This window comes from Crotalus tigris, unplaced genomic scaffold (assembly GCF_016545835.1).
Source record: "Crotalus tigris isolate CLP2741 ecotype Arizona unplaced genomic scaffold, ASM1654583v1 scf7180000023689.1477605, whole genome shotgun sequence".
In the NCBI taxonomy this organism is placed as follows: domain Eukaryota; kingdom Metazoa; phylum Chordata; class Lepidosauria; order Squamata; family Viperidae; genus Crotalus; species Crotalus tigris.
In genome coordinates, this window is record NW_024100120.1 from 836,127 (window position 1) to 862,689 (window position 26,563).

Consider the following 26,563-nt stretch of genomic DNA (forward strand, 5'->3'; position numbering starts at 1 on the left):
GGAATTCCACCCACTCAATGGTATAAGTATGTGGACAATACTTGGGTCAAGATCAAAACACAGGAGCTGGAAGCGCTCACCAAACGTATCAACTCAGTGGATAGATACATCAAATTTACACAGGAAGGTGATAAGGAAAATAGTCTAGACTTCCTGGATTGTGCAGTACACATTAAGGAAGACAGAAGCCTTAACACTGAAGTTTACAGAAAACCCACACACAGAGATTAATATTTACATTTTGATTCTCACTACCCATTGGAGCATACTACTGGTGGTACTTTGTCACCTGGCAGGTGGCATGAGACCATTCTAGACAAGTGTAGCAGGAGAAGGGAATGAGCTGAAGCAGCAGCAGCACTGCACTGCACAAGTCTAAGGGAGAGTCAGCTGGAGCTGCAGGGCTCGGCAGAAACCCCAGGATCAGCATGTGCAGATACATGCTAATTGGCACTTCTGCAGGGCTGCAGAGCTCAGCAGAAGCCCCAGTATCAATGTGTGCTTCTGCAGGGCTGCAGGGGTGAGGCTGAGGCCCTAGGATCGGCACTTCTGGCACACCTGGAAGAAAATGGGAGGAGGGTGGAGAGAGGAGGCTATAAAAGAAGCAGGTTTTGGTGGGTGAGGGAGACAAAAAAAGACAATGGAGGAAAGAGAAGGGGACAGCAAAAGAGAGATGGAGAAGTGCAGTCTTGAAGAGAGAATTCAGCTGGAGGTGCAGCGAAGAGAAAAGGAGGGGGAAAGAAGAGGAGAGAAAAGAAGGCGGGGGAGAGAAAAGAGGATATAAAAGAAATAGGGAAGAGAAGAGGATATAAAAGAAGGAGGGGGGAGAAGAGAAGATATAAAAGGAGGAGGGGGAGAAATTTGTTAAATGAGTTTTGCCCCATTTTATGAGTTTTCTTGCCACGTTTGTTCAGTGAATCACTGCAGTTGTTAAGTAACTTAATTGTTAAGTGAATCTGGCTTCCCCACTGACTTTGTTTGTCAGAAGGTTGCAAAAAGGGGATCACATGACCCTGGTACAATGAGACCATCATAAATATGAATCAGTTACAAGCATCTGAATGTAAATCACATGACTCAGCGGACACTGCAAGTGTGAAAAATGGGCATAACTCACTTTTTTCAGTGCCGTTGTAACTTCGAACAGTCACTAAGCAAACTGCTGTAAGTTGAGGACTGTGTGTACTTTACCACTTTTTTCCTTTTTTTGGTCAAGTTTTTGACAACTTGCTAGGCGACTGGTGGTAGTTGAATATTGCCATATTTTTAAAAGTGGTACAATCTGTGAAAAGGTTAAAAAGCTCTGCCCTATACCACCGAGCTGAAGGCCTGTCTACCACAAAGATGGGAAAGAAAAAGAACTAAAACGTATCAAGGAATACCTCAGAACTTGTGGCTATCCCCAAGTGGGCCTTCATCAAATCCCAAAAAAGATCTAGGAGGAGTTCCTTCATAACAGACAAAGAAGAAAACAATAAACGAAGCAACATACTCATTCCATATATTGCAGGAATATCAGAAAAGCTCAGGAAGATCTTCAGCCAACACAATATACGTGCACGCTTCAAACGCAAGAATACGCTAAGGCAGAAGTTTGTCCACCCCAAGGATAAAACACCCAGACACAAACTGAGCAACATGGTAATATGCAATACAATGCAATGAGCCTTGTACAGATCTGTACATTGGGGAAACAAAACAACCATTCCATAAATGCATGGCACAACATAGGAGAACAAACCCATCAGGACAAAATTCAGAAGTCCATTTACATTTAAAAGACAAAGGCCACTCTTTTGAAGAACGTCCCCATTTTGGACAGAGAGGATCGCTGGTTTGAAAGAGGGATCAAAGAGGCCATTTAGGTCAAAACTGAATAGCCTTCTCTCAACAGAGAGGGAGGGATATGACTTCATTTATCTCCAGTCTACAACACAGGCCTTTCAACAGTTCCAAGAAGGCTCCACACCCATTTGCATTACTCAGGTCACCCTGATGACAAAGATAAACCTCCAGGTGGCCTCAAGGACTCTCTAAAACAGTGTTTCTCAACCTTGACAACTTTAAGGCATGTGGACTTCAACTGCCAGAATTCCACAGCCAGCATTGCTGGCTGTGGAATTCTGGGAGTTGAAGTCCACATGCCTTAAAATTGTCAAGGTTGAGAAACACTGCAAAAGAATGCAAATGATCAACTGTCTGCAAGGAATATAAATCCTTCCATTCTCCACCATCCAGTCAGAACTGATGAGAAGTGAAATGTCTTCAAAGAAAAACAAGAAAGTCCAGTTTCCTCGTGAAAAGCATCTTTGGGACTACTTGTATATCTCTGCCATCTAGTTTACAAATATTTTAGCAAATAAATAATATCTGACAAATATACATTATTTTCATTTGCATTTGTTCTTTTTGTTTAATGAAACAGTATTCATACTTCAATACTTCTTCACTATGGCTTTTCTAAAGTAAATCAAATATCAATTAAAGTGTTAACAATTATTCTAATATCTTTTGGCAAAAGCAAATAATGGTATTATTATGCTTCCCCACTTTTCCTATTTCCCATTTACACCATACTACTATATATTTTTCTAGCTTCTATTTAGTTATTCATAAACTGTCCTACTTAATTCAGTTATGAAAACATTACCCTAAGTTAATTGTTCATATGTGTGCACCCTTATCCCTTTTTATAAAATAATACTTTGGAAAATAAGTTTTAAATTAACAGCCTGTAGCCCAACAACTGACAATTCATACACATAAACAAACACACCCAACACTGCAGTATCTCATCAATGGTTTCATTCTAATTTGCATTTCTGCCTGCCCTGATAAATATATTATTTAATTAAGGCTTTTTTTTAACAGAAGAAATTTCAATGACTTCTTTTTATCAATTGTTTCCATATGCATATAGTTACTTTTCTTACAAATGGAAATGAGACCCAAAATTGCAACAAATGGGGCCAATCCTCTCAATACACGTGTTCCCATTTTGGAGAAAGTATACATGCCTGATCAAATTAACTTTAACCTTTCTGTCCATTGAACAGACATTGTCTAATGGGAGACAGCTTTTAAACTCATTCCTGTTAAATTTATTTCAAATACTGAGAACATTCTATCACAATTTTCAGCAAATAAGCTTCAATAATATTGAACATCTGGTAAGACCTGTTCCCCAAGGAATCCGATGCTGTTGTGTTAGACCCTCGACCTTTGGCAACCAAGTTCAGCCTTTGTGATCTACTCCAATTGTGGCAGGAAAGCTGTTCTGAGGGAAAACACCTGCTTGTGAGGCTGACCCTAAGACAGTGCATGGATGAAAGAAACCAGCTGGGTAAAATGCGATAGACCCCAGGGCAGGTGTTTCCTATGGCACCATTCAGAGGAAATTAGAAGATCTGTCTAGGAAAGAGGGACCTTTGGCCAGGGCATACTTAGGTACTTTCTACAGATTTGTCTGGGCTTTTCATCTTAAGTGAAACATCTGAAGAAGCGTATTTATGAAATGGAAAACCCATTGATTTCAATTGTCCAAAGGTAATAACATTATGCTATGTTGGATTAAAGGCTAACATAGTTTTAGAACAGGAACAGATAACTGGTGTATGAGAGTTAAGTGGCAGATAACTAGCTCCTTTCTGAACATCTTTGTATGCACAGAAGAACTGGGATGGTTAATGGGTTATTTGAGTCAATGACTCTCAGCTCAACTCATTCACAGGCTTATTGTTGTAAGGAAAATAGGGGGCAGGACTATTGAGTATGTTCACCATCTTGAGTTGACCAATTATAAAAAATAAAAAGGGGGATTTAAACAACAATAATAGCCAGGACTCCTTTTATACACCCCTGCTTTCTTTTAATTGTTAAGTTATCCTAAATCAAATCAAATTAATCCCTTCCAACTCCTCTGCCAATAAAAGAGGAAAGATAACATCTTACTGTTGTTTTTGTGCATTGTGCATTTGTGCAGATATTAATCTATTCCAAGAAAATATTGCTAAATTCAGCATTTGTTATTTGAAAATCCCATTTGTCATTTTTATCAACACCTCAAACCATTGACCTGATAATGAAAGGAAGTATTTAATTTCTCCATTTATTGAATATCCTGAAATAAATAACAGTGCTAGAAACCCAATCCTGCTGTTAATTTCTATTTGTGGGTTTTTTCCTCTGTCTTCACTTGTATTTTTTCTCCTCAGGTTGCTTTAGGATAGTGTATTGGAGTCTTACTTGCTGGCACCCTTAAGGGCTGTCAACATACTTGCATTCATTAATGAGAGCACTTTCATTGGCTCCAATAAATCCTTCAATTTCCTACAATCTTGAACTTTTGAATTATCTCATATTAAATATCCTATTCAAAATCCATTTAAGAGTAGGGAAGAAAGAACAAAAGAGTGGGTAGTTGTTTCTGAACAACAGAAATTCAACTATGATTTGTCAGAATTCATTTCAGCTGTAACTGTTTACAGCCTTCTTATCCAAAATGTTTTCCATCATTTTGGTTGAGACAGAATTTGAATGCCCATTCCAGATGGGCTATGCAGAATACATTGTGGAAATCCTATCTTGAATGCAGCCAGATTCTTGAAGAAAAAGATGTGGAAAAAGGTCCAAGGCATCCATTATAGAACTTGTAAAGACCAACACCTAAAACCAAATGCTAGAGTGCATACATTTCCCCTGCTCTTCCTTTTTCCAAGCTGAATTAAAGTACGATATAATAGTGAGACATTTATCTCTGCTTTCACATTTAAAAAGGAAAAGCTTGTGAACATTTTTCAATCTGTTTCCAAGATGATGGAGATGGACGTGGGAAAAAGACAAGTCCTTTAAGTAACTTCCTGCCTTTCTCCTAGTTCCACACTGGGAACAACTGATACTGAATTGCATTCACCCTCCTGGTACTAAATGCAAGTCTTCACTTCACATCAGGCTGTGACTATGATTTCTGCCAAGGCTGATAACAATGCCCTATTGTTGATGAGCCTCTGTCAGATCCTCTTATCAGTGAGAATGTCAAAGTGTCAAATGTTTTTAAGACTGGAAGATAGGAGACAACCCACACCAATTTCACTTAGAGCCCAGAGGCTTGAATTCAACCCTTTCCCATCCACAAAAGACCTCCCTATACTAAATGACACAGTGTGATTGGAAGCTACAGCCAGTGAAAAAACAGAAAGACTTTAAAAAAACAAAAACAAACAAAACAAAACTGCTAAATAAAAGCCTAATAACTTTGCTTGTAGTTTAACAATTAAATTAAATCCATACAATGGGTCTAAAGTTCTTCAGACTATTTACAGATTACTGTTGTTAAGAAACTGCTTTGGGGCTCTCCAAACATCCTCACACTACAGCTTGGTTTATGTGCTTTCTGTTTGGTGAAGCATGTTTTCTTTCCTTTCCCCTTTTTATAATTATGGATGGAAGTCAGAGGCAGAATGACTTTTAACATTCCTGTTGGATGCTAGGGCACACTTCTAATTCTACTTGCAGTGTTCATAGTGGCTCTTATGGCAATGGATGAATGGTTTCCAGTCATGAATACTCCCTTTGGTTAGTATTAATTTATTTCCTGTTCATTATAGTTTGATAATGCTACTGCTTTCTGTCCATTTTACATTGTAAGAAAACAGTGTATTTAACATATGAGAGTTGAATGAAAAGTAATACCTCTATCATTATTAGTTACTGATAGATGGCAGTATTGGTGCACTAAAAGCTCTAATAACCATTCTTTAATACCTGTTCTTTCATTTCAGTGGATGGGAAGCTACTGTGAGAAAATATTGTGTTAGTATTGTTTGTGAAAGGGAAACTTGCAATGAGTACTCATCCGTGCATTTTAAGCAAAGTGTTATAATTGAATTTTTGACTGTCAAATGAAATTTACCACCATATAGATGAAAGGTGGTGAACTGGGAGTGCTAATTTCTATGATCAATAATGAAATAGGTCTTCTGGTTTTGGGTTGCAGTGGGTGCAGGCACACGAAGAGACTCTCTCTCTTCGTTACCTGCTTTTCCTCTTCCAGTAGACCCTTAATCGGGTCAAAAAGTCACCCTGGAAGGGTGACTACCGATGAGGAGGACTCTTGTTGATTGCGGGGGAGGAGGCAGCTCCTTCCGCGGTCCGAGGCAGCTCCTCAGGGCCGAGGGAGAAAAGTTCAGCCAGTAACATGGCAGATCATTTAGCTGCTCCAGCCAAAAGTCAAAAGAACATCTAAGCATTAAGAAACCATCGTGGATGATCCCTGTTAAGTCCTTCGTTCGCATGCGAATGATGAAGACACATAGTAACAACTAACAATGCTTTATTCTCTTTTTCCAACTCCAAGCAAAAAGCAAAAGGCACGCAGGCCTTTTTATAGGGCTTGAAACCTAGACAGAGTGAACCAATAAGAGTTCTTCTTTCTTCGCACCTTGCGCATGCGCACAAGGCTGGCACCGCTCTGTCTGGTCCCAGGCAGCTTTTAGAATGCCAGGGACCATTTGCAACAATTCTGGGCCTGCTGAGTTTCCTCATCAGGCCCAGGACACAACACCCCTCCCCCCTGGATAGAACACACACAATTCCAAATTTCTTTACAATAATAATAAAATAAATTAAAAGAAAATAATAGTCTGCTCACATGCAGACACCCTTCTTATAACTAATAGAATTAGTTAACCAACCCATTCTCTAATGTGGACTTCGTGTGTCTATCGTCTACCCAACATATGTCCCATCTCCTCAACCTAGACCTGTAATGTTCCTTGTACTGACAAGAACCTCATATATTTGCCTAGATGCTTAGGAGAGGCCTTAGCCCATTGTGACCTATGCAAGGTTAGGGAGGGTGCCTGGCCTGTCAGCTCACCTACCTGGCTAGGCAGACCAGGACTTGTTCTTAAGGGTGCCTGGCCTACTGGCCCGTCTGTTGGGCTCGCTAGACCAGGACTTTTATGCACAAATTTTGCAGGTGACCCTTGGTGAGGCATGCCGGCAGAATTGCCAGAGTCTCCCCAGGCTCTGTGAGAGCAGCTGAAATTCCCCAACCCTCTGAATTGGCTGAGGATTCCCCAACTACCCTGGATGTCTCCAGGGAACTTAGTCCCTCAAGCCCGTGACCAGTCTTGGATATGACCTGCATTGCAGGTGTGCCCCAATACTCCCAGTCTTCTGTGGCCGAGGTGCCAGAGTCAGGGGCCGCCTCTATGGCAAACCCCGCCTCAGGTGAATTCCTGTTTGGAGCTCTTGCGGATACGCATGACTCCCTGTTCGGCGCAATAGCTGAACTCTGAGGATACCGTTGAACCTTCCCTGGGAAATCCCTAATGACCTGCGGTACTTCCCAGGAACAGTGAGATTGTGTCTCAGAAGGTTGACCTGAAGTGCAATGTGGTTCTTGGGCCCCCTCCCCCCTGAGAGTGGAGGCAGGGGAGGAATCCACAGGGGACAACCGCAGTTGATAGATGTGACACCGCAGGACGCGGCCATCTCCCAAGGTCACTTTGTATGATAGAGGTCCAGAGATCTTACAGATGACAGCAGGAACCCACAGATGACCAGGAGTGTAGTTCCTAGCCCAGACTGGATCACCCAACTGTAGTCTTCTTGGTGCCTGCGGTTGCGACACCTGTGAAGCCACCCGGTCTGGGTGCAACTTGTCCAATTTAGTAATGATTCTGTGACCCCAGCGGAGTTCAGCTGGGCTCTTCCCAGTGGTAGTGCAAGGTGTGGTGCGGTGTGCAAGAAGAAAGTCAGCTAACCTGTGATGCCAGCTACCGAACGTGAGTCTTTTGAGTGCGTCCATGGTGGTGCGCATCATCCTTTCAGCTTGCCCATTGGTGGAAGGGTGGAAGGGAGCTGATGTTGCATGCCTGAAGATTAGGTTGGCCTGAAGAAAAGCCTGGAACTCAGAAAAGGTAAATTGAGGGCCATTATCTGAAACCAGGACATCTGGAAGTCCGTGTGATGCAAAAATTCCTCTCAACACCTGAATAGTCCTGGCAGTAGTAGTGAAGGAAACAGGAACAACCTCTAGCTACTTGGAATGGCTATCAACAAGGATAAGGAAGAATTGCCCCTGGAAGGGCCCAGCATAATCTAAATGTACCCTTGACCATGGGATGTGTGTCTCCTCCCACTTGTGTACTGGGGCCTGAGGCATTTCAGGCTGTGATTGTTGGCACACTTGGCACCCGTGCACCTGAGCCTTGATAGCTTTATCAAGCACAGGCCACCACAGATGGCTGCGTGCAAATGCTTTCATCCTGACTATCCCAAGATGTCCCTCATGCAGAGAGATCAAGACTCTAGACCTCAATGAGGCTGGGATGACTACCCTGCTATCCCATAAAAGGCACCCATTAAAGGTAGACAGTGCGTGTCTCCTTTGCCAAAAACTTTGAAATGTCCCATCTGGACACGTGTCAGGCCATCCTGACAACACCCATGTCAGCACGCATGTAAGTGTGTGATCAGTGGCAGTTTCAGTAGCCACGTCCCTAGCATTGAGGGGAGATTCAGGCAACTCCTGAATGGAAAGAATATTTATGGCAGGAGCATGGTCTGCTTCTACCTGAGTTACAGGGAAAATGGCCCATTTCTTTTCCAGGTTTGTGAACTAGAGTGTAGTCATATGCTGACAGGAAAATGGACCATCTCAGCATATGAGGAGAAATGATATGTGGTGTCTGTTTGTTAGTAGTAAACAAACCTAACAGAGGCTTATGGTCTGTATAGACCGTGAAGTGGCAGCCATATAAGAAATCATGAAATTCTTTATGCCAGCCACTATGGCCAAGGCTTCTCTGTCAATCTGAGCATAATTCTGCTCTGCAGATGACAGAGTCCTTGAATAATAGGCCACAGGGACTTGTGTCCCATCAGCCTTCAGATGGCTAAGTACTGCTCCCACCCACTAAGGAGATGCATCGCATGCGATGCAAACAGGCAGTTGCTCATCGAAATGTGCTGAAAAAGCATTAGAAGTGAGCAAGGCCTTAACCTCACTGAAGCTCCTGTCATGGACTTTAGTCCACTGCCAAGGAGCCTGCTTGTCTAAGAGCCTGTGTAATGGCTCTGCCACTGCAGCTTTATGTGGGAGAAATGCATGGTAAAAATTTAATAGCCCCAAGAAGGCTGGCAGCTCACTCTTGGACTTGGGGCTTGGAGCCTGTTGAATAGTTTGTAGTTTAGCTTCAGCAGGGTGAATGCCTTGGGCATCAATCCTGAAACCTAAGAAGTCAGTGGAAGTGGCTCCTATCTTGCATTTATCCTGCTTTAGCTTAAGGCCTGCTTTTTGAAAACGAAGCAAGACAGCCCTTAATCTTTCTGCTAAATTTTGAGATGACTCCCCAGCAATGAGGATGTCATCGAAGTAGGGACAGACCCCAGGAGTACCTCGAAGTGTGCTCTCCATGACACTTTGGAATATGCCAGGGGCTACATTTACCCCAACTTGCAGTCTCTTGAACTTGAAGGCCCCCCTGTGAGTTACAATAGTCTGGGCCTCTGCAGCTGCCTCATCAACAGGTAGCTGTTGATAAGCCTGTGTCAGGTCAAGTTTCGCAAAAATGTGCCCCCCCTTGAGGGAGGCCAGAATGTGGCTTAACACAGGCACTGGATAAGCATGCTGTTGCAGTGCCTTATTCAGTGTTCACTTATAATCAGCAAATATATATATTTCCCCATTAGCCTTTAAAGGCTTTACTATGGTGGTTTCCCATGGACTAGAATCCACAGGTTCTAAAATGCCCTGCTGGAGCAATTTGTCCAGCTCAGCATCTATCTTACCCTTGAGGGCAAAAGGTACCCTCCTAGACTTAACCCTGATGGGCGTGATGGTTGGGTCTAACCGTAGCTAAATGGGAGGCCTCTTGTAGGATCCTAGTTCTGTACTAAACACATCTGCAAACTCCTTGCAAACCTCTGCAAGGCCTAGCGTTTGCAAGTTGTGGAGCCCAGTTACTTGGATTCCCAGAGCCTCGAACCAATCGAGTCCAATAAGACTTGTACGTTCACCCCCAACAACCACCACATCTAGGGAACCTTCAAAATCCTTATACTGTACCTTAAGGGTGGCCTCCCCCTTAACACACACCATAGAATTTTGAAAATCAGTGCGTATTAGATTCGATGGCTTGATTTTAACTTGAAAGCCACTATTGCTGCAAATCCTTTTGAAGATATTAATTGAAATAATGGAAAGAGAGGACCCAGTGTCCAACTTCATCAGTAAGGGAACCCCTTGCAACCTTATGTTAATGAAAAGTTTCTTCTCAAGGGGCTTGTGTGTCCCTGTTCTCAGAATGCTCCTGCGCGATGCGCAGAAACCCACCCTGTGTTGGTTGGGGACCCTGGTACCTTTCTGAAGCAATTCTTCCCGAGGATGAACCTTCTGGCGACCCAAACGGATGGATGCAATGTGGCTTTGCCTGCCACACACCCGGCAAATGGCAGAGCGGAACCGGCAATCAGCTCGCTTGTGGTGTCCTCCACACTTGAAGCATTGAAGAAATGCTGGGACCTTGACCGGACGTCCCTTCTGCCTCATATCAGCTGTCGACCTCCTCTTCAGGATCCACTTCTGATCCTTCTCGAGCATCCTCTTGACGGACGGAAGCTGTATCTGGAGGATTCCTGGCAAGGCGCAAGGCCTTCAGAGCCCTGCCTGCTGCTTCCTCAGCTGCCACCTCTCGCAACGCGTCTTGGAAGGAAACATCTTCTTTTGCAAAAATCTTTTGTTGTAAGTCTCTGCTCCTTAAGCCACAGACAAAGTGATCTTGCAGCCTCTCTTCCAGATCCTTGAACTCACAAGGTCTGGCTGCTTGCCTTAAGGCTGCAATAAAGTCTGCAGCAGATTCACTTGGCCTCTGGTCTCTCTGCTCAAACGCGTGCCTCTAAGCAATGATGGATAATTTCGGCTAGAAGTATTCCTTCAACATTTTCTTCAAGTCAGCATACTGACTCTAGAGGTGCAGGGGCCACCAGATTTTCTACGATGTCAAAAGCTTCTTTTCCACAGCCACACAAAAGAGTTGCTGCCTTCAGGCCATCTTCTCTAATCTGATTTACTTTGAAGTAGTTCTCCACCCATGCTACATAGGAATTCCATCTCTCTGGGTGGGAGACATCAAAATCTTCGACATTGTAAGTTTACGATCTTCACCATTCGCTTCCTCTGCAAACTGCCATTTGGAGAAAGGGTCCTTTAGTCGAGCTCACCCTACAACGACGCTATACTGGAAGGCTGAGATGCTGATTCAGACGCCGTCTTCCCCTCCTCAGGACTTCCAGGGTAAGTCCTTAAATCTTTTGTTTCAGCTTGCAAAGTATGCCACCTTCATCGCCAGTGTTAAGTCCTTCGTTTGCGTGCAAATGATGAAGACACATGGTGACAACTAACAATGCTTTATACTTCTTTTCCAACTCCAAGCAAAAAGCAAAAGGCACGCAGGCCTTTTTATAGGGCTTGAAACCCGGACAGAGTGAACCAATAAGAGTTCTTCTTTCTTCGCGCCTTGAATATGCGCACAAGGCTGGTGCCACTCTGTCTGGTCCAGGGCAGCTTTTAGAATGCCCGGGACCATATGCAACAATTCTAGGCCTGCTGAGTTTCCTCATCAGGCCCAGGACACAACAATCCCGGTGAGACTTTTCCCTCTCTCTCTTTGCCTAACTACTCTGCTGTTAAAAGCCTTTTGGAATGACTTCCCTGCTTTGAAAGAGCTGCCTTTGTTTATCTGGGGAAAAGATCTTTCCATAACAAAGGAAAAAACTTCTTATTGACTATTTTTATTTTTGGTTACTTGGGGGCCCTGGAAAAATCCTTATCATAAAACTTTATTATTATATCTTCTAAGCTGGAGAATATTGTTTTCCTATGTCTTGGATTTCTTTTTTAAAGGGAAAAATCTTTATTGTTTGAAAAAAAACAACTCTATGAGAAGCCTGAAAAGAGATTCCATAGCTCTTTGTCTTTGCTAATCTCATTCTTGGTGTCTGGAAGAGACTTTCATAGTTTACTGAGGGCATCTTGTGGAGAAAGTTAAAACTGCAACCATTTCTTGTTTGTGTTACTATTGAAATGGAAAAACCATATTCATAACTCAACTGTAAACTCATACTGGAAAAAAAATTATGAAGCTACTGAGGAAATATGTTCCCAAATAAGAGAGAAAACTGCAGAAATAATAAACAGAAATTCTACTGTGAACTTACAAACTGACTTTCAGACTCTATTTGATTATTCTACAGACCAAAAAGCAATAGAAGAGGAATTAATTTACATACAATCTATGGAGACTTTGGATGACCAAAAAATTATTGTAACTAAACTATCTACAATTGCAAAACTAACAGAAATGGACTTGAAATTACAACTGTTGGAGAATTATGACAACTTTGATAACTACTAATTATAAAATTGGACATGATTGAGTGTTTTATTCAGCAGACAGGAGCCAGGCATCAAAAACAGAGGATGGGAGGTCTTTTACTGACCCAAATGACAGTACAAGCAATAATGGGAGATCTATTTGCTGAAATAGAGGCTTTTTTATGGAAACCTGCTTGGCATAAAAAGAAAGCCAGAATAAGACTAAAAAGAGAAATTTAAAATATATGTAATGGATTAAAAAAGTTTTGAGAAATATGGATTGATTTAAGGACTAAGATTTAGAGTTGAAAATGTGTGATTATTAGAATATATATGTTAAACAGAGTAAGAATGTATTTTTTGGAATAATATGTTTATTTGTATGAAAATTATTTTGCAATGGAATGAGAATAAGAATATGAAAGAGGTTTTTAAAAATTTGGATTTCTTTAACAACTAATTGAGTGTGTTAAGTTAGCAAGATGATGTTTTCTGTAATAATAGGTGCGTTCTTTTTTTAGACATGATAATTATTTGAATGAGATTTAAATATTATCTGAAGAAATAAGGGAGATCACAGGACTTCCGGTGGATCTGCACGGCTGATGGCGGCTACTTTGTAGCCGTCTTCCTGGGTAAGTGTAATGAATCGCTATGAACAGCAGACACCAGCTGTTCAGCGGTTCAAAATCCCCCTCCCGGGCAAAGGGGGGGAAGAGGGTTGTCTGAATAGTGGTAGAGCCTCTTATACACCCCCAATTTTTTTGGGGGGGGGGTGAAAAGAGTGCTCCCACGGAGTTCAGACTGTCTCCGCTTCCCAGCTGCTTTTGTCCTTAGGGACAAAACAAGCCATTGCAACCACCTCCGTGTTTAAAGAGACCTGGTGAGTTTTTTAGAAGCAGACAGAGTTGACTAGAGGATTAGCTTTTGCTTTCTTTGACTTTATATGGATTTTTAGTTTAAAGATTTATTTTTACGTTTATATTCCCTCTTTTTACTTTTTATTTTTTGCTGAAAGGGAAAGTAAAATGGCGATCGGCAGACTTTCTGGCTTTTTTTTATTTATTTTTATTTTTTTTCCTTTTGGGAAGCTAGAATGGTGATCGGTAGGTTTCTTGGTGTTTTTCTTTCCCTTTCTCTTTTCTTTTCTTTTTAATGATTGGAAAGGATGTTTTATTCTTCTTTTTTTTTTGATGAAAGTGAAAATAAAATGGCAATCGGCTTTTTTGGATTTTAGAAGCATTATTTTTTTTGTTTACTTTTAAAGGCAGGCTTCCTGGTGTTTCTCTTTCCCTTTCTTTTTCTTTTTAATGATTTTTTTTTCTTGCTGAAAGGGAAAATAAGATAGCGATCGGTTTTTTTGGATCTTAGAGGCATTATTATTTTTGTTTAATTTTTCTGTTTTGTTTTTTGTATTTTTTTTAAAAAAAATGGAATGGATTTTTTTTTATTTAATTCCTTTTCTTTCCTTTTTTTCTCCCTTTTTTATTATAATGATCTCCCTTTGAAGGATTTATTGATTTTTTTTCTGGAGTTAATCTTTCTTTTTCTTTTGTTTAATTTTTGTGGCCCCAAAGTGTTTAGTATTTTTTTTGTTATAATGACCTCCTTTTGAAGGATTTTTTGAAATTTTTTTTGGGATTTAATCTCTCTTTTTCTTTTGTTTAATTTCTGTAATTCTCAAGAAGGAGTAAAGATTTTTTTTTTTAAGATGGCTCCAAAGCGTCCAGGGATTCCTACAGCTCCTAAATCAATAGCCTCACCTTCTTCTTTGGCTCAGCCAATAATGGTGAAGGATCTGCAAGATATGATGGGAAATGTTATATCTCAAATTAGGGCAGAATTTTAAAGGAGATCCCATCTAAAATTTTAAGAAGAAGAAAGGAGTTTGCTTTTTTAAAAAGAGACGAATCTCGTTCAGATGGGATGTTCCGATTGGAATGATGGTGAATTACCTGGGGATATGTTATAGACTTAATACTGTTTTTCAAGCAAAAGATTTTTATACTTCGGTTCTGGGGGTATGTTCATCGCCATCTACTAAGTTTAAAGCCTTGGAAGAAAAGAATGTAGAATTATACCCTGAAGAGCCTATACTTATGAAAATTGGGGAACCTCAGCTTGAGGGGCCTCAACAAGTTCAGATAGAGGAGCAGAAGATAACTTGTGCAACATATAACTGTAAAGAGAAGCAGCAACAGAAGAAGGTTAAGGAAGCCTCACATCTATTGGTTTCTAAACCTGAGGGAGAAGCAAGACTTATAAAGTTTCGGGAGCAACCCTCAAGGGTAAAATTGCTGTCTGAAGAAATGGAAAATGGGAAATCTCAGTCTGAGGGGCTTCAACAAGCTGAGAGGAAGGGGTGGAGGACAACTTGTGCAACATATAATAGTAAAGAAAAAGACCAACAGAAGAAGGAGTTTAAGGAATCTTCACATGTATTGGCTTCTGAGCCGGCGGGAGAGTCAGGATTTATAATTTTGGAGCAACCTTTAAGGGCCGATCTCAAAGCATTTCTTTCGAGCCTTATGGATAAGAGAGACTGATAAGGATGGAGATCGAATGAAAATTTTACATGGACAATCGAGACTGATAAGGACTGTGTTTTTTGTGGATGGAACTTACTATTGGTAAAGATTTAAATGTTTAATGTGTCTATTGTGGATGGAATTTATTATCGGTAAAGATTTAAATGTGTATAAGGGAATTTTAATGTTTTAAGTTTTAAGTAATGTTTAAATTTGTGTTTTGGAGGGAGTTTATAAAGAATGATGGATAATAATATAAGTATGATATGAAAAGGTTTGGAGTATATTATAATGTGTTCAATGTTTGGGTTTTTTTTAATTATTATTATTATTTTTAAGATGGAATTTGTTATTGGTAAAGATTTTAAAGCGTATAAGGGGATTCTAATGTTTTAAGTTTTAAGTAATGTTTAAATTTGTGCTTTGGAGGGAGTATAATTTGTTTAATTAAATGTATTCAGATTTGCCTATGATTTATATTAGATTTTATATTGTAGGTATAGAAACAAAGTAATGTTTAAATTTGTGTTTTGGAGGGAGTTTATACAGAATGATGGATAACATTATAAGCATATTAGAAAATGTTTAGAGTATATTATAATGTGTTTAATGATTGTAATTATTACTTTTTAGAGAAGATAATCTATTTAATTTAAGGTATCTAGATTTGTTTAGGATTTATATGTGTTTCAAGTTTTTCTTTTCTTTTTCTGGAAAATTTTAATTAAGCCTGTACTCAACTCTGGGAAGGTTGGGGGAGGGTTTGGGAGGTTTGGGGAGGTGGGGGAGGGTAAGGGAGGGTGGGGGGGTCTGGGAAGGGGATTTGTTTTGTAAAATTTAAAAAAAATTTCAATAAAAGAATTGGGGAAAAAAAAGAAATAAGGGAGATCTGTGATAAAATCAATGATTTATGAGATTATGAATTAGAATATATCTGGATTAGTATTTTAGAAGGGATACCCGAAGTGATAATACATTTATCTAAGATTAAATTGGCCTATGGTAACTGTAAATTAATAAAGTTTAAAACAGGATTAGGATTTATAGATATGTAATGTAGAAATGGATTGTGTTAAATAGGTTATATTATTTGAGGGAAACAGAGAGGGAACATTTAATGTATTTACTTGAGCTATTATATGATTTTGGTTTGGGATGATTGATCACCTAATCACCACGGCGTGTCTTGAGCATTCTGTTGTAAAAGTTAAAAAAACAATAAAATTTGTTATAAAAAAATTAATAATAATGAAATAGATTACTGTGATAGCAACTGATGAAGAAGATTGATGGACTGATTAAGAACAAATAGCTGATTACTTGAAGGGAAACTGCTGTCAGGCTTGGCATTCAACAGGAAAGTGGGGATCACATTATCAGTGTTCTTCAATATTGGAAGATTTGTACAAGATGGGTTCCTTGTACGCTGACAGAAACAATAAAAGATTCAAGTGCAATAAATCAGAGATTAAATATTTTGATCAATTCTCAAGATCTAAAATTAAGTATGAAAGACCATAATAACCAAGATAAAAAGAAGACACTTATGTCAAATAACAAAAGATCAAGCACAATGGTCTATGTAGAGTCTGGCAACTTACAAATAAATAAATGTAATAGATTTTTATCTCCTAAGGCAACCTTTAGAAGATGAAAGTGAAAGCTACACTGCAACATTCAAAACTTTGAAAAAACAATTAAACAGAATTGTGAATTCTGGATCTCATCATCTTACACCATTTGCATAGAATCCAGACATTTTCCAAAACTGGAGAAATACATTTACAGTTAGTCCTTGACTTACAACTATTTGTTAAGTGACCATTCAAAGTTAAACAGCACTGAAAAAAGTGACTTATTTCCATTTTTCACACTTAAGACTGTTGTAGCATCCCCATGGTCACATGATCAAAATTCAGATGCTTGGCAATTGGTTTATATTTATGACAGCTGCAATGTCCGAGGTCATGTGATCACCTTTTGCGACCTTCTGACAAATAAAATCAATGGGGAAGCCAGACTCACTTTACAAATATGATACTAACTTAACAATTACAATGATTCACTGAACAACTATGGCAAGAAAGATTGTAAAATGGGGCAAAACTCATTTAACAACTGTTTTGTTTAACAATAGAAAAGTTGGGCTCAGTTGTGGTTGTAAGTTGAGAACTATCTGTATGGGATATGTTTCAATCAAATTAAGAGATGGAACAGACTGCAGGACTTAATCAAAAAGACAACATTCTTTCAGGATGAAATGGAGCTTGTCTGAGAATAAAATATGTTATCCTTCTGGCTATATACAAACATTTCTCAATGGAGAAGATCTGCCCTTGGAATCAAAATACATGGCCAAGTTCTATGTAAGGAAGATATCTATAATCAAGAGCAACTATAATCAAGAATATGGAGCTTCATATTTCTTAACTGCTATATTGTTACAATTGTTTTATATTGTTTATAAATATCTTCAGCCAGAGTCATTATTTGAGATAGGTGACCATATAAATTGAATAAATAAATAAATATATAACCGATAAATGAATTGGAGAACTCACATAGATTTCCTCCTTCTACCAAGCATCTTTTTTCACCTTTCAGTGTACAAATGTCTAGTGCAGGTGAGACAACAGCTTTGTCTTTTTATAAAATTATATTCTGCATTTTTGTTTGCCTGAAAGACAAGAAAAAAAACTTTCATATTTGGTGGACTTGTAGAAATGTAAAAGCTTTTTGGATTAAAATTTGGTGGAACATTCAGAATATTTTTAAAAGAAAGATAAAGTTTACTCCTCAACTATTTTTGTTGGGTATTATAGTAGATTTTGATGCTAAGGAAATTAATTTGATGTTGAATTTAATAACAGAAGCAAGGCTGCTGGTAGGGCAATATTGCAAGAAGGATTGTTTGCCTACTATACAAGAATGGACGCTTAAAGTGTCAAATTTAGCAGAAATGGCTAAGATTTCTGCTTCTTTGAAGGATTATTCACAAGAAAGATACATTTCGGTTTGGAGAAAATGGATAGATTATATTCAGAATAAATATGGGACTAAAAAGTTCCATTTATTTTATGAATAAATTTTAGAATATTATTATTGTTATTATTATTATTATTATGGATCATCGCACAGTCAGCCAGATGTTCAGACTGGATTTGGCATTTTGTCTACCTATCAAGTCCTTACCCAGGACCTGGGATAGGCAGATGTGGATGTTTGATGGTATTACAGATAACATCGCAGGATGGAAGCAGTTCCTAGTAAGGCTGCCTTTTGCAATTGACTAATGGTGAATTTGTCAATGCCAGTGGTGTTCAAGTGGTGCTCCAGTTGTTTTGGGATTGCACCCAAGGAGCCTATTACTATTGGTACTACCCTTGCTTGCTTTTGCTACAGTCTTTCTACTGTACTGCAGGCCACTTTAGCTGACTGTGTTCAGCAGGTCAGCGGTTCAAATCTCACCGGCTCAAGGTTGACTCAGCCTTCCATCCTTCCGAGGTAGGTAAAATGAGGACCCAGAGTGTTGGGGGAAATGTAAAATATATATACATTGCTTACTGGTGTACACCGCTTAGAGAGTGCTTGCACTTAAAGCGGTATATAAGTCTCATAAATAAATAAAATAAATAAATATTTCTATTTGTAGATCTTTGTATTTTGTTATCTACTCCAGTTCTTTCTCGTCTATTCTGCTGTCTCCGGTGCCACGTCCACTATCCAGACTTTTTTGTCTTTCTTATTGACAATTGTTAAGTCTGGGGTGTTACGTTGCAGGTGCTTGTCTTTGAATTCTGAAGTCCCAGAGCAGTTTAATTTTATCATTTTCTATGACTTTCTCTATTTTATGATCCCACCAGTTTTTGCTTACAGGCAAATGATATTTTTTGCAGATCTTCCAATGCACCATTGTTGCTACTTTGTCATGCCGCTGCTTGTAATCAGTCTGTGCAATCTTCTTGCAACAGCTTACCAGGTGGTTCACTGTTTCTTCAGCTTCTTTGCATAGGCGGCACTTACTGTCTGTTGCTGTCTTCTCAATTTTGACTTTATATGCATTTGTCCTTAAGGCTTGGTCTTGTGCAGCCAGAATTAGTCCCTCGGTCTCTTTCTTCAATTTTCCTGCTCTTAGCCATTGCCAGGTTTGTTATTATCTGCTTTCCCAGCTATTTTTTTCATGTATTGGCCATGTAGTGCTTTGTCTTCCCATGCCTCTATTCTGTTCTTCATTTGGTCTTTCTTGTAGGCCAGTTTGGTCTCTCCAGTAGTCAGTAAGGCTTCCTGATATACTAATTTCAGTGCATCTTCATCATTGTTCTTCAGATATTCTTCCAAAGCCATTTTTCTTCTTCAACCATCTGATGTACTTGTAGCATTCCACGCCCACCTATTTGCCTTGGTAGATAAAGTCTGTCAATGTCACTGCGTGGATGAAGGGCATGATTCATTGTCATTATTTTTCTGGTCTTCCTATCCATTGCTTTTAGTTCTGCTTGAGTCCAGTCCACTATTCCAGCTGTGTACCTAATGACTAGAATTGCCCAGGTGTTGATTGCCTTTATGATATTTCCTCCATTGAGTTTGGACTTTAAGATCTTCTTCACTCTGTTGATGTATTCACCTCTAATCTTTTTCTTGACTTCAGTGTGCTTGATGTTGTCAGCTTGAAGGATACCCAAGTATTTGTAGTAATCTTCCTCATCCAGACTCTTAATGTTACTTTCGTGGGGCATCTTGATTCCTTCAGTTTTCACTATTTTTCCTTGTTTGATAGTAAGTGTGGCACATTTGTCCAAGCCAAACTCCATTACAATATCTTGGCTATATATACGGACAGTGTTGAGCAGCGATTCTATTTCAGATGATGTTTTTCCATACAGCTTCAGATCATCTATGTAAAGGAGATGGGATAGTCTGGTAGATGTTTTTGATGTTTGATAGCTATGTCCTGAGTTATTCAGTATTGTTGACAGAGGAAACAGTGCAATAACAAATAGTAATGGTGACAATGAATCTCCTTGAAATATTCCTCTCTTGATATTAACCTCTCCCAGTCTCTCACTATTGATCTGCAACTGTGTCTTCCATTGTGCCATCGATCTTTGCACAAATTTTCTGATGTTTCTACTGACTCCTGTTATTTCTGGGCACTTGATTATCCAGTCATGTGGCAGAGAGTCAAATGCCTTTTTGTAGTCAATCCATGCCACATTCAGGTTGGTCTTCCTTTTCTTGCAGTTTTCCAAGATCATTTTGTCTATTAGGAATTGATCTTTTGTTCCTCTGCTATTGGGGCGGTTTCCTTTCTGCTCAGGTGGAAAGAGATTGTTTTTAACTAGATGCTGTTGTACTGCATCAGCTACCACACCAGTTAGTAATTTGAAAGTTGTTGGTAAGCAGGTAATTGGCCTGTAGTTGCCTGGTGTTGCCCCTTTTGCTGAATTTTTCACTATTAGGTAGGTTTTCCCAGTTGTTAGCCATTTTTCAATTTCTCCTCCTTGTAGTATATTGTTGAACTGCTTGGCAATGTGTGGGTGTATAACAGTTAGATGTTTCAACCAAAACCCATGCAGTTCATCTTCACCTGGTGCTGACCAATTTTTGATTTTCCTTGCTCTTTTTTCTACCATTTTTGTTGTTATTACTAATTCTTTCATTTCAACTTCTGTTTTATTTGCATCCACCTCTTTTAACCAAGCTGCATCCCTGTTGTATTTCTTTGGGTTATCCCATATCTGCTTCCAGAACTGCACTGTTTCTTCCTTGTCAGGTACTGACTGATTCCTTGCAGTTTCTCCATTGATGGATTGGTAGAAACGTTTCTGATTGGATTGAAATTGGAGGTTCTGCCTATAGTTTGCAATTCAAGCTTCATATCTACTGATTTTACTGGCTATAGCTGTTATTTGTTGCTTTATTATTTCCAGTGCTTCCTTGATCTTCCTTGTTTCTAAGTGGTATTTCTTGATTAGGTATTCTTTGATCTTCTTGTTCTTCAGCTTCTTTTCTTTCTTCTGTTCTAGCCTGCTTGCATGTGATCTTAACTTGCTGATCTTATTTTCTAGTCTAACCTTCCATTTTTTTGGTGCACTGTTTGTTTGTTTTTCTTCTTTGTTGATTTTGCATCCCAGGTATTCAGTTATAACTGCAGCTGTGCTGTACATTAGTTGGTTTGTTTCTTGCAGTGAATTGGTGCTTATACTTGATATTGCAGTATTTGCATCTTTTAATGCTTGTGCTAGCTGTTTCTTTGGAACAAGCTTCAATGCAGGCAGCCTTATTCTGTTGTTTTTGTGCTGTTCTAGATGCTCAGTTATTATTTGTTTCAATTCTTTTATTTCTTTAGTTAGAGGGTTTTGTTCTTCCTGAGGAAGTGGTGCCTGGTTTCCAAATGAGAACAGTTGTATATCTCTGCTGGATTCCTTCACTGCCAACTCCCCCTGGTTTGCCTCTACATTCTGAATTACTTCTGGTAAGGCTTTGATTTCTTTGCCCTGGATAAACCTTTGCAGTTCGTCCAATTCTGTTTCTGTGAATACTTTATTTCGTATTATAAATCGGCATTGATCTGCTAGTCTCTGTTCTGTTATTTCTGATTCTGGATGTTGTTCTTTCCAGAACTGGTGCATTCGTTTTAGATATCCTCTTCTTGTTGGCCTTGATCTGTAGTAACAGATCATTATTTCTTTGTTTTCAGTCACTGTGTATCTGCGATGGGTAGACACCTTTTCTTCCAGTAGTTCTACAGCTGCTGGCCCTGGTTGCTCAGCCAACAGTCCTGAGTCCTGTAATCCATTTTTCACCAGATATCCAGGAATTCCAATATCTAGCGCGGACCTTGTTAACCCGAGCGACATCCGAGCCGGTATGGCATTCTGAAATTTACGTCTCACCATATTTTTTATGGGAGAGACACTCTTTGTCTGACTCCTTTGATGAGACCTGTCCAGTATGGTTGAACCTCTGGTATAGCTCTCATCTTCCTCAGAATACACAAGCCCCACAACCACGTCAAGGTAGTGCCTCAGTGGGGGATTATTATTATTATTATTATTAATATTATTATTATTAGTTTATTATAGTGGAAATTTTATGATATTGTGTTGTTTAGAAATTAGGATTTCAATTTGTTTATATGATTAAGTTTATTCTTAAATTGTTTACTTTGTGTTAAAAGAGAGTTAAAGCGTATTTTATTTGTTTATCTATATAGTTGGTTAATGTTAGTTACATTATGATTATTATATTTATTACCCTATATTCATCTCTGGGAAGTGGGGTAGGGGGGTAGGGTGGGTAGGGGTGGGTGGGTAGGGGGTATATTTTGTAAATTTTTTTGTGTAAAACTTTTCAATTAAAAAAAAAAGAAAAGAAAAAACCCCATAATTGGTTCTCCTTTAAACAATATGTTTTTCTAGTCAAAAACATCAACAAGTTTTATATCAGCTTATAATAGTTATCTGGATGAGCAGAAGTAGTTTCTCCTGGAGATTGTTTAGCTTTTTGTCCATGTGTTTAAGGTCTGGAAATATCTCAGCCTTGGCCTATGTCTTTCCATTAACCTAAGCAATCATTATGTAGCAAGTTACTAAATGGTATAGTTGCATGAACAACACATTTCCAAATACAATGGTACCTCATTGTTAATTGATTCCAGGTGGTGCTTTGAGTACCAAAAACAATGAGTACCAAACAATTTTTCCCATAAGAAATAATGTAGTGAGTCACAAGGTAGATTCTAGTTTGTGTGTTGAATACCAAATAAATAATGAGTACCAGGGGAAAATTGCATTGAGTACCAAATTTGATGAGTTTCAAAGCAGTTGAATACCAAGGTACCACTGTATGTAGTCTGTTATTTAAATGGTATTAAGTAAATACAATGTCTTATTTATACATTTAAAATTATATCCTTCCATTTTGGCCTGATTTGTTATGAGACTAAATTATAAATAATTTTACCAGCAGTTGGATATTTTTAGTTATACTTTGCACTATACACATCTAATCTAAACTATATAAAACACATAAACACTATTTAAAATTAAGCAGTTTGGTACACAAAATCTCATTTAACTTTGCTGATGCCATGTGTTTCTTTCATTTTTAATCAGACTATTTTTGCATAACAGTTAAGAAAACTGAATTAGAGACAATCTGTTTTTAAAAAACTAGAAAAAATTAATTCAGTGGCATATTATAATAGTTCTGTTCAATCAATGCATCTTTCTGTACACTGGAAATAGCTAAACTGCTTCATTATTGGCCAACTGTGACCAAGTGTGAGGGATTCAGACTTAGAAGCCTTTCATCTGCTCAGTTTGCACACATGCTGAGCATCTGAAAGAGAATGTGACTTTTGACCCTTTCTGGACCAGATTTTTTTTTTTTAATGACAAATTGCAAATATTCTTGTTTGGCTCCCCAACACAGGATAGAAACATAATGTGAGAATCAATCTGGAATTACTTGATGGATGGAGAATCTGTTTCCCAATTCATTCTGTTTTGAAGGTAATGTGGCAATTATTATAATAGGTTGTTTAAAAAAATGCACATGTTTTAATACATCCATGATGAATTTTATGTGATGGGAGAATTATTCCAATTCTTTCATTTCAGGAGAACAATAGAAACGAATTATATTATATTAAATTAAATCAATTTTCTGCTATAGATCATGTGACATCCCATTTCATCTTTTAATTAGAAATTTGTGTATTTGCACTAATACCCCAGATGTTAAAATATATATGAAAATATATATGAAAGTATAAGACAATACTTCCTGATTCAGTGAGATAACATTTAATTAAAATCTTTCTATTCCTGTACTGAAAATTGCAGCTTATATCATCTCTAAAATGTATTGTCTTCTTTTGGATCTTAAAAAAATTGCCTCAAAAGTCTGATATATATTGAAACATGTTTTGTTTTGTTCTTAAATTGGCAGCTCATTAGAATCTGAAAATGATGTTTTAATAGCTATTACCTGCCAGATAATCTCTACTTGAAGACTCTTATAATAAGAGCTTTTATTCGCATAATGCAGTAGGATTGTGCTCAGCACATATTTCAAGTATGAAACACACACAGATTATGTAGATAGAGGTATAACTATCATACATGTTTTATTACAAAAGACAAACATTTGGTGAACTAAGAAAGAAAATTGTTACTTCTAAATATGTCAGGAAATACTTTTACATATAAGAGTTCATTTCATATGGGTTCGTTTTATGCCATCTGGAGACAGAAAGAGAAAAAACAAGCCTAGGTGCTAGTTGAATTTAATAGAATTTAATAGAGGTCACTTAGAAGGAAAATACTCATATTCCCATCCAGTTATAGCTGAACAAAGTTTTTATTTTTAACCAGCCAAATATTCAAATTGGGGGACTAGGGGACTGGGGGAATCAAGACATAAAAATGTGATGTGCTGGAATTGATAGATAGCAGAGGTATCAGAAATTCAGTCATGAAAATTAGTCCACTCAATTCAATATAAATTGGATTGTTTTTTAACTCACTCAGTAGTAAGTGTACACATTTTATTCAAAATAAATATGTCCATCAGACCATACTAGAAGAGAATTCTCAGAGTTGTAGTCCTAATGTATTTTTCTATAGCTGTCTGACCTGGGCTACAGAACTTTGGATGACTACTAGAGGGTAGCAGAGAAATACAGAAAACTCTATTTTTTTTTTAAGTTTTCCAGAGTCTGTCCAGATATTTGCAGCCTGTTATAGTAGGGAATTAGGATCTTATATTCTGATATTCTGAATTGCCTTTCCTGAGATAGATCATTTGTCAGCAAGAAACCAAGATATTGTTTAAATTTTAGGAAGTAGGTAGGCAGAAATAGGAGCAGTCTCTCTCTCTCTCTCTCTCTCTCTCTCTCTCTCTCTCTCTCTCTCTCTCTCTCTCTCTCTCTCTCTCTGTGTGTGTGTGTGTGTGTGTGTGTGTGTGTGTGTGTGTGTAGCATTTTTGGTGATAAAATAGCATTTTTAGTTCAGTCCTGGACAAAGAGTGATTCAGATACTATTCATAGTGAATGAAGCTGAGGAACAGGATAACTGAACAATCTTATTCATGCCCTCTCAAAGATCAATTCTGCTGCACTTTTTTCATCGGGCTCTTCCATCTGTTGAACATTTAAATGCATTTAGATCTCAACACCATAAAGAACCTTAATATATTAATATAATATATAAAATCAATATCAACCAAGGCACTACTATTGATGAAGCATGTTAGCATATTGTAATGCACAGATTCAGCTAAATGTTGAAATAACTGCAGTTGCCAAATCATCTTCAAATAGAAGATGAAAACATACAGAAAATATTATATTAATTTAAATTTAAACTTATACTTGCATATATGTTCAACTGGAAAACTCATTAACCTGATTGATAATAAGCATTGGTCAGGTTGGTAGAGGTAAATGAGATTTACTCTTAGTTTGAATAAGACTCAGGACCAAATGTACTACAAAATATTATTGCTCAAAATTCTGTAACTGCATTGTTTAGCTGAAGAACTGATTTCTCTGCACAAACATGCATAATTTTTAATGTCTTGAGGTCTACATCATGCTCTCATGCATTGGAGAAACTGTGTGCCTACCGGGATTTAATGTCGTTATTCAACATGTAGGCAATAGCAACTATTCCTTTTAATTAAATAACAGCAGAGTAGCCCCCTTCCCAATAATCAGGTCACACGAGGGAGTGTTTCTACTCTATTCCTTTAATCTATTTTATATGGATTGTAAAAGAAGGAAAAGTTCAGCTCTGGTTTGGGACTGGGGTGTATTTGAAATGCTTTGCTTTGTTTCCTCACAATCCACATTGTACTATGCAATATCAAGCAGATGCTGATCCCTTAGCAAATGTAGAAACCTCCAGTCAAAATCAAATCCTAGCCTTCTGCTCTGAAGGAACTTGGTGTGCAGGTTTCTATCCCATTGTTTTTTTCCTGGCTGTTGAACAATCTGCAGAAGCAATGACCCATCACTTACAGCATTTTTTAAAAAATCAATTATCTGGGAAACAATTAAAAATAACTTATTGTATGCCTTTTTTAAAAAAAGGATACAAAAGGTTAAGCAGAGCAGCCAGCATCTGCACACTAATGACATGATTGTTATGATTGGTGTTTGCTTTACCCTGGAGTGGTAACATTATAATTCATCTACCTCTGAATGAGCAGCGACAATTAATGCAGTCAATGTGTCCCACGTGTCCCCAGTAGCATTAACAAGGCAGCTCCAGGGGGCCCTTGGCAGACGCAGGGATGGAAATTGAGATGGCTTCCTATTTGAATGTGATCTTGATTACCTCAGCAGGGCCACCTGCCGCATAGCGGCTGCTCTTTTTTCCTGTCACCACCTCCATTTGTCCTGACTCAGGGGACCCTAGCAGACAGCCAGCTGGGGAGGTCCCATTGGCATCAACTAGCAGGCACCAGCTGATCAGATTTCCCTGGCTGGAACTACTTCTTGGGGACTGTCTCAAACAATGGGCTGGTTGGTTTGGCCATATCCAGCTCACCTCAGGCAAGCTGAGCAGTGCTTTGCTGCTTGCAATTAACAGAGGAGAGTGCTTTTATTAGTCATTGTATTGGTTCAGGTGATTTTATTGTTCAC